A 14,185-nucleotide genomic window follows, 5' to 3' on the forward strand; every position below is an offset into this window, starting at 1 on the left:
TGGATGGATGATGGGAAAACCATGGATGTTCTCTACCTTGACTTCTGCAAGGCCTTTGACACAGTTTCCCGTAACATCCTCATGAGGAAGTTCAGGAAGTGTGGGTTAGATGAGTGGACAGTGAGTTGGATTGAGAACTGGCAGTGGCTAGATGGGAGAGGTCAGAGGGTTGAGATAAATGGGGCCAAGTCTAGCTGGAGGCCTGGGGCCAGTGGGGTCCCCCAGGGATCAGTACTGGGCCCAGCACTGTTCAGCTGGGCCCAGTGCAGTCAATCAATGATTGGATGAGGGGACAGAGTGTAATCTCCCTCTTTGGAGATCATCAAAATCCACCTGGATGTGACCCTGTGCCATGTGCTGTAGGTGTCCCTGCTTGAACCAAGGGGGTTGGACTAGATGATCTCTAGAGGTCCCTGCCAACCTCAACCATTCTGTTATTCTGTGTGACCAGAACAGGGCTTGGATACCAATGAACATAGTGCCTGTACGGAGGATTTCAGCACTGTGAAGAGCAGGGATGTCTAGGGAACCTGGCTTCTGAAGTCCCAGTATCTCAGAAGTGCCAAGGAAACGGCACTATCAAGGAAGTATCAAGGAAGTGCCAAGAACTGTACTAGAAAAAGAACAGTACCTATTAAGAAATGGTTTAAGAAGCTAGTTCAAGAAAAACTGAGACAACTATAGCGCATAAGGAAAATCCCTGTGGGATGCTGCATTTATTCTGTATGCTGAATACACTCTTATTTCTGTGGCTTAGAGGTGCTGCTTGCGTTGGGCAAAGTGCTGTGCAAATGTGAAGCAAAGCTTGAACCCTTCCTGGAAAAGCTAACCATTCTAGTGTTGTCATTACACAGTGGAAAAACAATATCATTTACTTCGAAGTTAAATACACCTTCGAGGTCAGAATCTTCTATTGATAGTGGCATTGTTTACTTCTACTTTACAGAGGCCTGGATCAATTCCGTTATTTTACAACAGATTTTTTTTTTTTTCCTTGATGGACATTGGCTCTTGAAATATTGACACCACTGCTCTGAGCAGTGAAAGTAGGAGGCAGCATCTTGTTCTCTGCCAAAAATTCTCCTCCTCAAACAGGCTCTGTCTGTGACAGTAATGTTCTCACTTTGGAAAGCCTGAGATAAAATGTCATTTCAGGCTATTCATACTTTTCAGGTTGAAAGAGCTTTTTTTCCTTCCATCTCCTTTCCGTCTTCCTCCGTCTTCCTTCTATCTTCCTTTTTCTAGAAGAAAATCTGTGCTCATCTAATTCGTATTTTCTTGATTGGGTTGCTCTCAACTGTCATTTCCTGAGAATCTTGTAGCAAACAGAGAAAACATTGGCTCTTGTGTCTCAGGTGACTTAGATTAAGCATTTTCACACAGTTAACATTTCAGTTCAATTGATACACTTGCAGATTACATTTTTCTCTGTCTATACATATATATTTTCAGTTTTACACATACAGTCAGTGAGGTGTCTATACTGCTTGTAGCTAGGGGAGTTAGAGTTTTAATGTTCATATCTGATAGGTAGACCTCTGGTTTTAATATAATTTGCTATCTTATCTCAAGTCCTCCGTGATGTTTTCCATGACAACAGTAGTTTTCTGTAGTACTGCCTCATTTGAGTAAGTGGTACTAAGCTCTTAGGGCAGAGGAAGAATGGGATGGAAAATGATGTAGAAAATACCACGGTGACAGGAATAAATCACTAGGGTGCAGGATTAAATAACTAATTTGGGTTACCATATCTCAAAAATGATCTGTCAAAGAGAAGAACTTCAGAAACTGTTATAGAAACCAACCCATTGAAAACTGTCCATATGAAAAGAACTGAAAAAAAAAACTGCCCATTTACCATAGGAAGAGAAGAGGGAAGGCATATAACAGAGCAGAAAAAGAATGAGGACAGTATCAACAGAAAAACAGGGGAACAGAGTGAAATTTAGCAGAAAAGTAATGAGAGGAAATAACACAGTGAGTGGGGCTCACTGTCCTGTTAGTAGCTGATACTTTGGTGTGAATCTTTCTCCTTCCAAAATGCACGTGTGCACATACCCATATTGGTTGTGAATGAGAGAAAAGTTTTTAAGCTTCAGGGCATATGTCAATGATAAGAAACTGTCTGTGGACAGGTTATGATAGGTTTTCAAATTTCAATACTTCTTTCTCTAAAACATCATTGAAACACTGTCCGTTTAGCATTGGACTTCATAAACCATACCGATTGCCATACTGGCTCAAACAAACTGCCTAGTAGTGAAGTACTTTTCTGACGGTTGTCATATTCTAAACCAAAATTGGTACATTTTCATTGAAATATGAGTTGATTTTAAATAACAAAGCAGAGCAAACTGAGTAGCATATGTATCAAATCTTTTCATCTCCCTGTTTGAAATACTTGACTGTGCCAATCTAGATAACAAAGTAGAAACCAAAGCTTCTACAGGCACTTTTTTTTTTTTTTTCCTGCCTGTGTTACATGCTGGTTTCTGGGGGAAAAGGGGAAGGTTGACCCTGTGACTTAAATTGCAAATCAATGATAATCACCTGACAGCTCTTTGAAAAGATGCCCTTTTCAGAAAAGATGGTCCTCAGTTTTTCTGGGAAGATATGAGTGGAGTCGATTAAGCATAAGTTGTTCCATCTTGAAGTACATCCTGTGCTCCTTTTGACTGCAACCTGTCAGCACAATTAAGAGAACTAAATACCTAGTTTTATGTAAAGAAAAAAAAAGTATTTGACAAAACAAAAATCAAAATGTGTTGAATCCACTGCTTACGAGGGGGGAGAAAAGAGGATTTGGAGGAGGAAAGAAAGAATTTTAGCAAAATAAATCTATCAGTGTAAGTTTGAAATTAAATGTATTCCCCCACACAGCAGAAGATAATGTTGAGAACTGTTAGAAAACAAAACAAAAAACCTTTTTTTTCTTAAGAGTTTAGGTAAAAAAAAATCCATATTTGGTTGGTTTTATTCCCTTTGAAGAGCTGCTTTGAGAAAATCCGATTTTTTTTCTTGAAAGTGCTTACAGTTTGAAATTATATGAATTGTGACTATTCCTTAGTGAGTGGTTAATCATCCAGGCAGTAACTTTCATTGCAATAGGGCTATTCATATAAATAATGGTATGTAAGTGGGAGCGAGAAAATCACAAATTTCTTCCTTGGCTATTTCTCTGAAGAACTATCTAAATTGTAAAGTTTTGACTTTACAAAAAGTTGTAAAGCTTCTCTCTTTCACGGTACTTCTCTCTTTTTAACCATCCTCAGGATCTAATAGGTAACACTGGCCTGTTTAAGATGTGATCATCATCATCAGCCTTCCTTGCTCTTCTGCTGAAGATTGAGGCCTTAAAATAGACATTAACCTAGCAGGTATATTCACCTGCCCATCCTGTTAATGCAAGCCAATGTCCATGGTCCATTTTTAGATAAAATATTTGATTTTGAGAAGGGGTAGCCATGCTCCAAACGCATATGTTGTATATATTTAACCTGCATATGGAAATAAAAATGTCTGGCAGTATGACAGGGCAGACAGCACCAATGTCTCCTAAATTTAACAGATTAACAGATTAATACATGGTGTCCCTTAGGCACTTTTACTCTACATGCTGAATACAGGTTGTCAGTCCTCCTGATAACACTTGTGTAAGACCAGAGTAGCAACAGAGATCTCATCAGATGCATTATGGGGAAAAAAATATAGCATTTTAAAAGTCAGCTTCTGCAAATCATAAGATACTTCACTTCTTGATGTTCTGGATTAATGGATTACAATTTGGGAATTACTGCTACAGTTTGATTTTAACTAATTTGTTACAAGTTGGGTTAGTGCTACAACTTCGAGTTGTGATAGCTAGCTATGAATGAAGCTCTGTTGAATCCCAGTGACATATTTTTGTTGATAGAGTGAGAACAAATCTGTTGTCATAACTTGATATCCACTTCCATTCTCATTCACTAACAGTCTCACGCAACAGCAGTCCAGTCCCACCCCTGTTTCCAACTACATATTCCTCCTGTTTCCTGCCCTTTACTTTGTGCTAGCACTAATATCCCCACAACCAGAAAAGCCAGATGTTGCAGCTGTTGCAGATAAACCTGCTTCTTATTTCTCTCTGTTTACTTACGTTTTCAGTTCTATACCAACATGGGTTTCTTTGCAAATGCTGTACTAGCACAGTGTATGGGTTTATGTAAAAGCAGTGCTAAAAAATCTACAGAAGGTTGAGCCAGGGCTGCAAAAGGATGTGGACCTCTAATCTTTGAGGATGAGCTGACCTGTAGTCTTAAGATTAAGCCTTTAGTTCAAACACATTCAGAATCCTTCCATGAGCTTTCTCCAATTCTCATTTTATTGACTGTTTTCTTCCAATTTTTCCACTCTCAAATGTTCTTCAATTTTGTTTCTGAACACAAAAGCAACAAAGACATGGGATTTTAAAAATATCTGACTTAAAATTTTCAGAAAATGTTTTTTGACACTTGTCTAGATTTTTGTAGCACTAATTAGTTCTGTGGAATGTAAAGTGGCTGACTTACCAAAGAATAAGAGTGTTTGAATGCACAAGCAGTGCTTATCATTAGAATTTGAAAATATCCTTTATCTCTGCTTCATTTTTTTTCCACAGTTCTACTGGGCTGAACAATAATCATCCACCAGTGAAACAACTATTGTTTTTTTGCTTCAAAAGAGGAAATGTACTGGCCATTAGGAATAAATTAAAATAATCTCTTTCTCTCTCTCAAAGTGAATCTGCTCCTATCGTAAAACTCTGGTCATTTGAATGTGGTTAAAAACCATGCAAAACAGCACTTACCTCCTTTCAGCTACTTTATCAACAAAATGTGAAACACGAGGCAGTTCTCAATTCCCGATACATTTTCTAGATAGAGCAAACATTTTTAGCACAGAATATCAACCTTTTTTTCTGTTAGGTTATCTCTATCTCCACAATATTTTTCACCATGTTTCTGAAGCATCACAGTAGCATAAATACATTCCCATATTAAGTAATTTACAGAAAAAGTATAGCAAATAAAATGCTATATTAAATGGTAAAATCCTGTCATCTTGGATTGGGATTTCACCCAACAGATCTATAATTGTTAGAATGCAGAATGTATATGTTTCTCACTTGGAAATGAAAGTATATATACAAATATACATGAGACCAGATTTGCAGATAATGTAAATCAGTGCAGTTCCATTGAAGTCAGTTATTTATAACAGATGAGGTTCTAGCCATATGTTAGTGCATATGTATATGTACTTTCAACACACACACGTGTATATGTACGTGTGTGTGATACAAAATCATTTGTGCATATAGCTGTGTAATCATGTACAATTGCTCTCTTCTGTCAGAAAATTTTCCATTAGACTGGAAGAACAAAAAACTCTCATGTACTTTAGAGATTAATTATTTCTGGTTATGAAGCACACAGTGCTTCACAGCTCTTCTGTATTTAGGGTCTCCCTTGCTGAAACAGTGGTAAGGTTATTTGCCTGGAAGTCGTCAATGATAAAAGATTTGAGAGAGAAGGAGGAAACATGGAAGTTTAATTTCACTGAATTTGTCCATAGAGAATACACTCAGTTAATATTATGACTTTTAAAATGTGGTATGCTATTGAAAAACTATTTGTAAAGCTTTGGTGTATACATGGTGCCTGGTACAAGATATCTGCTGCTCTGAGGTCTGAATCAAGGAAATAAATCTGTGCTTTGCAACAGTGAGTAGATCCCAAGGGGGCTCCCTCTTCTGCATCAGTTTCCATTTCAGGGGACAGGACAAAATAATGGGAGAACGTATTTGAGCAACTTTATAGGAAAGGTAGTAATCAGAATTTGCTAAACATTACACAACTATTCATACCATTTCCATGAATAAGGGATTAAAAGACAGAAGAATTTGAGAGTTAAATGATCAAGGAAGCGTCTTAGGAAGGAGAAGATCCCTCCTGGTGTTTTTGGTATATTCCCTTTGGATATACTCAAACTACTGCCTTGCAAGATATCAATTTCCATTCTTGAGTGTTTTATTTTTTTTCTCTCATCCTTGTTCCTATTTATCCTCTATAAATATATTATGTATTATTCCCAAGTGGATCACAAACCTAATTCTTTTCTCTCAGCTACACCTTCATAAAACCAATAAAATTCTGTTGAAATGAAAGAATAGAATAGCACCATTAGTTTGTAGTGTGTTAAAAACAGCCTTGTTCCTGCGAAGAAAGAATATCTGTTCTTCTTTGAGCTTCCTATTATCTCTATTAAGCCTTTAGGCTAATTGTTACTTCTATTGCGATTGCTAATTCTTGTTCCTGTTTAGCAATTGGATTCAGTGCTGCCAGGTCTAGGTGTAGCTCTGTCTTGGCACTGAGTGCTGGTGAGATGCAATCAAACCTTGTACCTTCAACTCACTGTACGTGACACAGAAAGAGACAATTCATCAACGGTGCCTGCTTTGAAGAACCTCTGCAGCCTCACAGCTTCTGTAGCCTCATTTGCTTCTCGCCTGTGATCTGTACATTACATTATAATCCTGAAAGATATCTGTAAGGCCTTAAAACCTAATGGAACAAAAACAAAAACAAAGAAAAAAAAAAGGAGGGATATAAATCAATCACAGAGGTCCCAAGCCTGATTCCAACCAAAACCTTGTTTCCAGTTCACACCAGTGCAATGCCTCTCTCTGTGCTCCTGATGGATTGCAGTTACTGCTATTACTATTAGTTGCTGTTTTTCTGTTGTTTATTTTTTTTCAGTAATATTTAATATTAGCTCAGCATTGTCTTTAATCTCTCCCTGAAGACTTGTAAGATTTTTTTCCAACACCATAGTTCCCCTTAGATCTTCCTTTCTTCTTCCATCTTCCTCTCTTTGCTCATACTAGCATTTGTGGTTGTGATTGCTTGCTTCCAGCAGTCTTTGTCCTGTTGCTTTCCTGTTGAGGCCATCCTGGGCAGAAAGTTAAACACCCCTTTGAGTGTGATATCTGCTGACTAGAGCTGAAGTTGTGTAGAAGAGAGGCTGAAGTTTATAGATATTTTCAAATATTTTGCTTCTGGAACTATATGGAAATGAGAAACAAGGACCTGTGCCTAATAGAAAGCTGAAAGGAGGGATGATGAAACTAAGAAGGTGTTTTGAGACTGTAATCTTCTTGCAGAAGATTCATATGTAGTGGGCCTTGACAGTTCACACAAATGGAATGCATTTTTAAGCAGAGCCACTTGTGTTTTTATTCCTGCTATAGGATACATGCTTCTGAGGTGACTTCATTTGTGGTAAGTAAATCTGTGGAAAATGAAGATGAACCTAAGCAAAATATGCTAAACTTTAGTTATTGTGAATAAAACTCACCTAATTCAAATATCTTCACAAATTTTGAGTGACAGTTTGCTGTAGTGTGCTCAAAAAATACATATTCAACAGGACAACTAGTCCAGGCTTTCATGGTGGAAATATTTAGTTATTTCATGTTTTCTGTAGTTGTAAGTCAGATACAAAGCTAAAGCTTGCTGTTCATATAGTCAGAGACTAGCCCAAAGAGTTTACATGCCAAGGACCAAATAATTTATATAGATAATTGTATCTTGAGGTGGAACACTTGGTAGACATAGTGCTTTGCAAGTTCAAATGAACAGCTAAGATGATTGTTAGAGAAAAGAAAATGTCATCTTAACCTCTTTCCAAATTGGTTAATGAGGTGCCATTAGATTAAATAACTTCCCAAAAGTCACATAAGTCCGTGGCAAAGCTGTGAACTGAAATTAGCTCTCCAAGGTGCACAATGCTTTGAGTGCAACACTGTCTTTATTTCAATTCCCACAATACTGTCATTACTTAATCTCAGTGGGCATTAAAATTTCCCTCTACACCTGGAGAATATTAAACAATCTCTCTCTTCTTTTAGGAACCTTAAGTAACCTACCCAATCTCTTTTCCTGAATGCCTTTTATTGTCTTTTGGGTCACAGAAACAAATTCTGTTATGAACATGTTTAATTGTGTAGGCTCTTTTCTCACCAAAGAAAGCAAACCTTCACATTGGGAAACTTGAGGATAAAATGCCTAAAAGGGAAGCAGACATATTTCATACTGGAAAGACTTGGCTGTGTTCAGCATTAGACAGAAACTTTTCTCTTCTGAGCGTTCAGGTTTTCCTGGGTTCACCCCTGGGGTGATGATACTGCACTTGGTTAATATACTATAAACACAAACTGGCTCACACTTGCTGTATTTACATTGCACATTAGGAGCTTGAACTTCCATAGAGAATTCAGAATTCCTTTTCTTAAAGAATTGCTGCACTCCAGGGAGATGTAACAAGCCACCCCTGTGATGAGAAACGGCATGCAAACTACGGGAAAAAATAGTAACAGAAAAAATTCTTCGCTCATTTAACCTCTTTCAGTTAATGCTCAGATTCTATAATAGTCACTTTATATATGCAAGATTATCAATTTCAACAATTATGATAATCTTGTGATAAAAGATGAAATCTGACCTCAGATATACAGGGACCATTCTTTCCAAATGCACAAGATGTTGGTAGTTTGTCCCATTTTCTCAACACAAGATTTTAGTAATACAACTCTTTTCTGTTTTATTTTTATACAGTAGAAAGTATTATTGTCACATGCAAAACTAGTGAGGCCAGATTGAAAAAGTGAACACTGGAATGGAAGTTTGACTGTGCAAATTTAAATGCTGAATGCTAAACTGTGATCATGACAAGTCCTGCTCAGCTGTCACCTAATGCCTCCACACACTATTTTTCTGAGATGGCTTTTTGGGATCCTATCTCAAGTGCCCAGTGGCATTTCCCTCTCCCTGGGCACTTGCAGGGAGTGTTGGTGCTCAGCAGGAAGCCCGGGGTCACTACCTTGTTAAAGCCCACTGGGGCTATGTGCTGTGCAGCAGCAAACTCCTGTCACCAAAATTTTCTGCTGCCTCTTGCCCTGTGAGTGGAATGGGGGTGGCAACGCGGGGCCTTTGCAAGGATTTGTGGAAAAAGTCAGCTCCAGCTCCCACAGAGCTAGAGGACTTGGGCTTATTTGTACCTGAGGTGAATTTCTCACCTCGTCTCCAGTCCACTGATTTGCAAAGTCCCTTACATGTCACAGCTGTCAAAGGCGATATATGAAACCCTTGCCACAATACTAATGTAAATTATTACTTACCTAAAATTTTTTAAAGGTGCAAATATATGGCATTGCAAAATGGCATTTGACAGCAAAGTGTGACTGCACTGAACGATGTGAGCTCTCAGTCTGCCGTGCTCCTAGAAACAAATTGGAGTGCGTTTGCACATCTCCCGTCTCGCGCTCTGTTTGCGGTTACTACAGTGACTTCTCTTTGTTCTGTGCTCAAGTGCTGCAAGAGTCAAGGGCTCATCTGTCATGTTCTATAGATAATCTCAAAAACACCTCAGTAGACAAGGTACGAACCCCAGGGCTGTTTATATTCATGAAAACTTTTCCCCCCCAACAGAGGTCACATTCAGTAAGATAAACCAGTGTCATTGAATATGCAGCGTACATTACAACAGGGTCTGGTGCTGCAGTCTTAACACCTCTTGCAAGTTGCATCAAGGAGGACTGTTCTCGTCCTTAGCTTGATCATCAGTTTTAAATGGCCAACACAATTATAGTTCAAATGTAAATGAGAGAGTGCCTTACAACTATCCTCATTTCTCATTATCGAGATGACAAAATCCATTTTTTCGTGGAGGTGCATACCTGACTTCTTGATAGCTAGAGAGCAACTGATATACAGATATCTTGGTTAGAGTATGGATATAATAAAATAGGCCTAGTAAAATAAAAGAGCTGCCAGAGAGCACAGCCACGGAAGACTGGCTTTTTGCAGTTCCCAGCTGCTGCAAGTGCCTGATGCAAAATCAGGCCTCAGGCTGTATTTGAATCCACAGCAATAGTGAGCAATTATAAAATTGCAGTACAATAACCATGTTTCCCCCAAGTATTTTGTCACTTGATCAGAGAAGGCGCCTAGAAAGCACTGGGCATTTACCATAGAGAACACCTGCAGTACTCCTTTACATGTCCCATGACCGAATTTCTTGTGACTTCACTGAGTTTTGGTTCAGGCTTTTTGTTATTTAAGACTAGTTTTGAAGGCTGCTCCAGGATGTACTCCAGTATATATGTGTAGTACCAGTGCACATATTGCTGTTTGCCTTGTGGTATCATTGTAAATAACTTTGCAGCAGTCACTGGTGTCCTCTATTTCATTTTTAAGTAGCTAAAATCCAAATTGTGAATATATATCAATTGTTTAATTATTATTAAGAGAAAAGAATTAGATATGCATCTCATTAAAATTTCTTAGAATAATAATAATAATGAAAAATTTAGTGCACATATTTTGCCTCCGCCTTTATTTTAGGTTGTTAAATAGCCTATGCAGACTACAATTTACATCTCCATAAAAAAAAAAATCCCTGTTCCTTTCTGTTTTGGTTTGTGGGGTTCTGTTGTCATTTTATCCTAAAGTGCTGTTTCCTCACATTTGCATCTACCAGCCTTTTTAATGTGATATTCCATTTAAACTGCCTTTTAATTGTATGTGCTGCCTTGGCAGAACATGACTGATGTACTAGCGTTAATTAGGGCTCCAGTCAGCAGCCTATGCCAGCTGGAAACTGAGAAACAAGCGTAAATTATTCTGTCATCAATCAGCTCGAAAATGTTTGAATCACTAATTAGTTTGCAATTTGGGTGACAGTTTATCTGACGCAGGCGGTGTCAGAAACTTCAGATCTTAGATGAATAATTTGCCAGCAACAAGCACATATTCCCTGCTTTTAAATACATGAAGGTTTATCTGCATGTTGAAAGGTGGCTCAGCAGTCTTCATTAACTTCCAACTGGGACTATGTAAATCAGGAATCAGTGTGAGGCACTTCAGTCTGTGGTGGCTTAGCAGATGATATTTAGAAAAAGAAAGCCTCTTTTCTCTCTTTTTTTTTTATTAATAATTCATAAACTGATAGACGAGAATGTTTGGGCTTTAACAGCTTAAAAAAAATCACAATGGTTAAAAAAAAAAGGCAATCACCCCCTTTTACATGAAAATTAGTTGTGCTGCATCTTGCTGTTTAACTGATTTATTCTTCTCCACTGTCATGTGGCTGGAATGTTAAGCAGCAAGTGATTAGCCCTTGTCCTTTAAAGCAGGATCATTATTGGGGTTTTTATTAAATGGCAGACTTGTGTTTCCATTTAAAGGATAAGGGGGGGAAACAAGAAATTGCTAACAGGAAGCATAAAAGGTTATCTGTGTCTGAAAAGGAGAAACTATTCAACATTATAAATGCAGTCAAGAGGGTCTTAACATCTATGTTATTCTTATCTATAAGAGAGATAATTTTGATATCTTGCAATACATACAACTGTTGTGTGGCCTCTAGATAAAACAAAATTGCAGAAACAATTCAGTGAGATATTTAGTGCAAAGAGAGGTTGATGTGTCTTCTGTCTGTCCTCCTATATCTGAAATATACATGGTTGATACGGAGAGATGTAATTCCAGGAGCGTGGAGAAGATTCGTTAACTGTCTTAGGTGCCAAATACACAAGGCAGCTTAGGGTATGATTTTCAGGTTCGCTGTAGCTGGTGGGGGTTGTGCTCTCTGTGCCTGGAGCCTCTGTAAGGTGAAAGAAGAGGGGGAAATGAGACTGTATAATTATGATTAGCTTGTGCTCCTCCGTGAGCACATCACAGCAGTAGCACAGGAGGGCAGCTGCGTAGTAGGTGTAGATGAAAGGATTTGAAGTAATAGAGCGACAACGGTTTTGGCGACAGTCTTTCCCTTCTGTCCAGCTTACTTCTGCTCGTAAGTCCTGTTTGTTATGGGCAAAACTCATCATGCCCTGGCACTTCCCGTTGTAAGCCTTTATGGACTTTTGCTAAAACTTTACTAAAATTGAACAATTTTGGTTAAAAAGTGTCAAATTTTAAACAGACTCTTTTTTTTTCCCCAGAAACTGATAAGAAAAATAACTGTGCTGCTTCAGAAAAATCCCTACTAAAATATATTCTTTTGCGTATGCTAAAAAATTGTGATTCCTGTAGCTGCCTCTCTGAGAAGCTATAGTGCTTATGGGCAAAGTCAAGCAAAACAGAGAGTCCTTGTGACAGGACCCTGTTTTTGACCTTTTTCATGAAGAAAGACAAGGTTTGCCAAATTAGATGATACTGAAACATCTTCACAAAGCTCAAGAGAGATTAAATGGAAATATGGTTGATTTTTTTTCAATAAAAGCCTTGCTGTGAGTGATCAGTGACTGCAAAGACTCAGCTTCATATAACACCATGGGCAGGCCATGCTCCATGACTGGATCACTGCTGTGCAGTGAAGGGACAACTGCCTCCACTCCAACTGCTGCCACTAAGATGCTATGCCAGGATCTGCATTTTCCACTGACAATTCTTAACCGTATTCCTTGTTTTTTGGGAGCCCAAAGGGTGATATGACCTGTGATGTTATGCATGCTGACAGCCCCACCTGCAATCAGGAGGAACAAAGCTGTAAATGCAAAAAGTCACACGTAATGAGAAGTAGCTTACAAGATCAGGTTTAGGGATATCAGATTGAGCACTCAAAATTAATAGCACTCGTGACCTTAATCTCTCTGTCTCAACTCTCCGTCAGCAGAATAGAAGAAAAATAAACTCCTATTTGTCAAGCACTTTCAAGAATGATATAAAAAGCACATGAAAAAATTAATGAGTCTAGCTTTAGAGTAAAGTTTGAATAGTGAAAAATAAACAAAGCTTTGGACTGCACACTGCAGAATGAAGATAAAGCAAAAAAGTGAATAGCTTTTTATTCTGCAAGCCCTCCTTCATCAACACACTAAGTAAGGCTGCAGTTCTGTGAAGGAGAAAAAAAAAGCTACGTGGGAATTTCTTTTGACAAAAACTTTTTGTTTGTTTCTTTGTTTTATCAGAAAATAACAGTTTCTCAGAATTGCAACTTCTTATGGAGACATTGATTTGAATGGAAGCTTTGTCAAAAAGCTTTCCGGGGCTCAGTGGAGAATTTCTTGTGAAAAGCCAAGTCAGAGAGAGGTAAACACAAACACTCAGAGCCATTCCAGAGTAGCCACTAGCTTAGTTGTTAGGCGACACCAAATGTGGTCCGGTAACACAAGAATGCAGCCGTGGAGCAGGAGGAGATGAAGGGTTCAGGTAGCAATGTGTTTGGTGACAGCCCTCCTCCTTCCTTCTGGATCGCATATCACTGTTGTTATGTCCTATTTATTATAGGCAGAGCCAATGCTACCTATAGTTACATTTTCTTGACACATCCTACTCGGCTTTCCATGTCCCAGAGGAGACCTGTGATTGTATAACACTGGAAATCTGTGCCTTCTCTTTGTTTTTCTCCTTCCTCATTTTATTTCAAGAGGTCTAGGTTTTGATCTGAAATTGAATTTAAATCTGCAAGTGTTTTATTAGTAGATAGGCCTGGTGTGCCCTAGAAATCTTTCTGAGGACTGCATAAATCCTATGATGCAAACGAAGAGCCAACGAATGAAGCAACCTTAATTCTGTCATTTTCTCAGTTTTGACTGCTTGATTCTTCAACTTTAATAAGGAAAATGCACATGCACATACACTTAGTCTTGTAAACACTGGCACAGTGAGAAACTCCATCATCTGACAACTGCAGACTTCATGATAAGTCTAAGAAAAAAAAATTACCAAGTCAGTTTAAGCTAGTGCATATGGACTAAATATTTATATAGCACACCAGTGACAAAAGACTTCACAAAATCACTGTCCTATTCTATATACAGAATCTCTGCTTTCAGAACGCTACAAGCTAAGTAGATGTGACAGATTAAGGATGAGAAAAGAAACTCTTTTTTCTTCAAAAAGGAAAATGGCAGATAGTGCCTCGAGAAAGTGACTTGTGTAAAGCCGCACTGGAAGTCTACAACAGCAGCAGCAGCTGAGCAGGAATACAAAGAATGCCAGTTTTACTCTTTACTGCTTATTACTTACTTTTCTCTTTATTTACAAGATGAGTAGGTCACTTGTACCATGCCCCATTAGTTTCCTTTTTAGATGCTGAGAGATGCATTTTTGAGCTTAGCTTCTTTGAACCCCTCAGTAGGGGTTGTTGTCTTGTCGTTATATCC

Source organism: Tinamus guttatus, unplaced genomic scaffold (genome assembly GCF_059628265.1).
Source record: "Tinamus guttatus ecotype Peru unplaced genomic scaffold, ASM5962826v1 Tinamus_guttatus_pri_ptg000778l, whole genome shotgun sequence".
In the NCBI taxonomy this organism is placed as follows: domain Eukaryota; kingdom Metazoa; phylum Chordata; class Aves; order Tinamiformes; family Tinamidae; genus Tinamus; species Tinamus guttatus.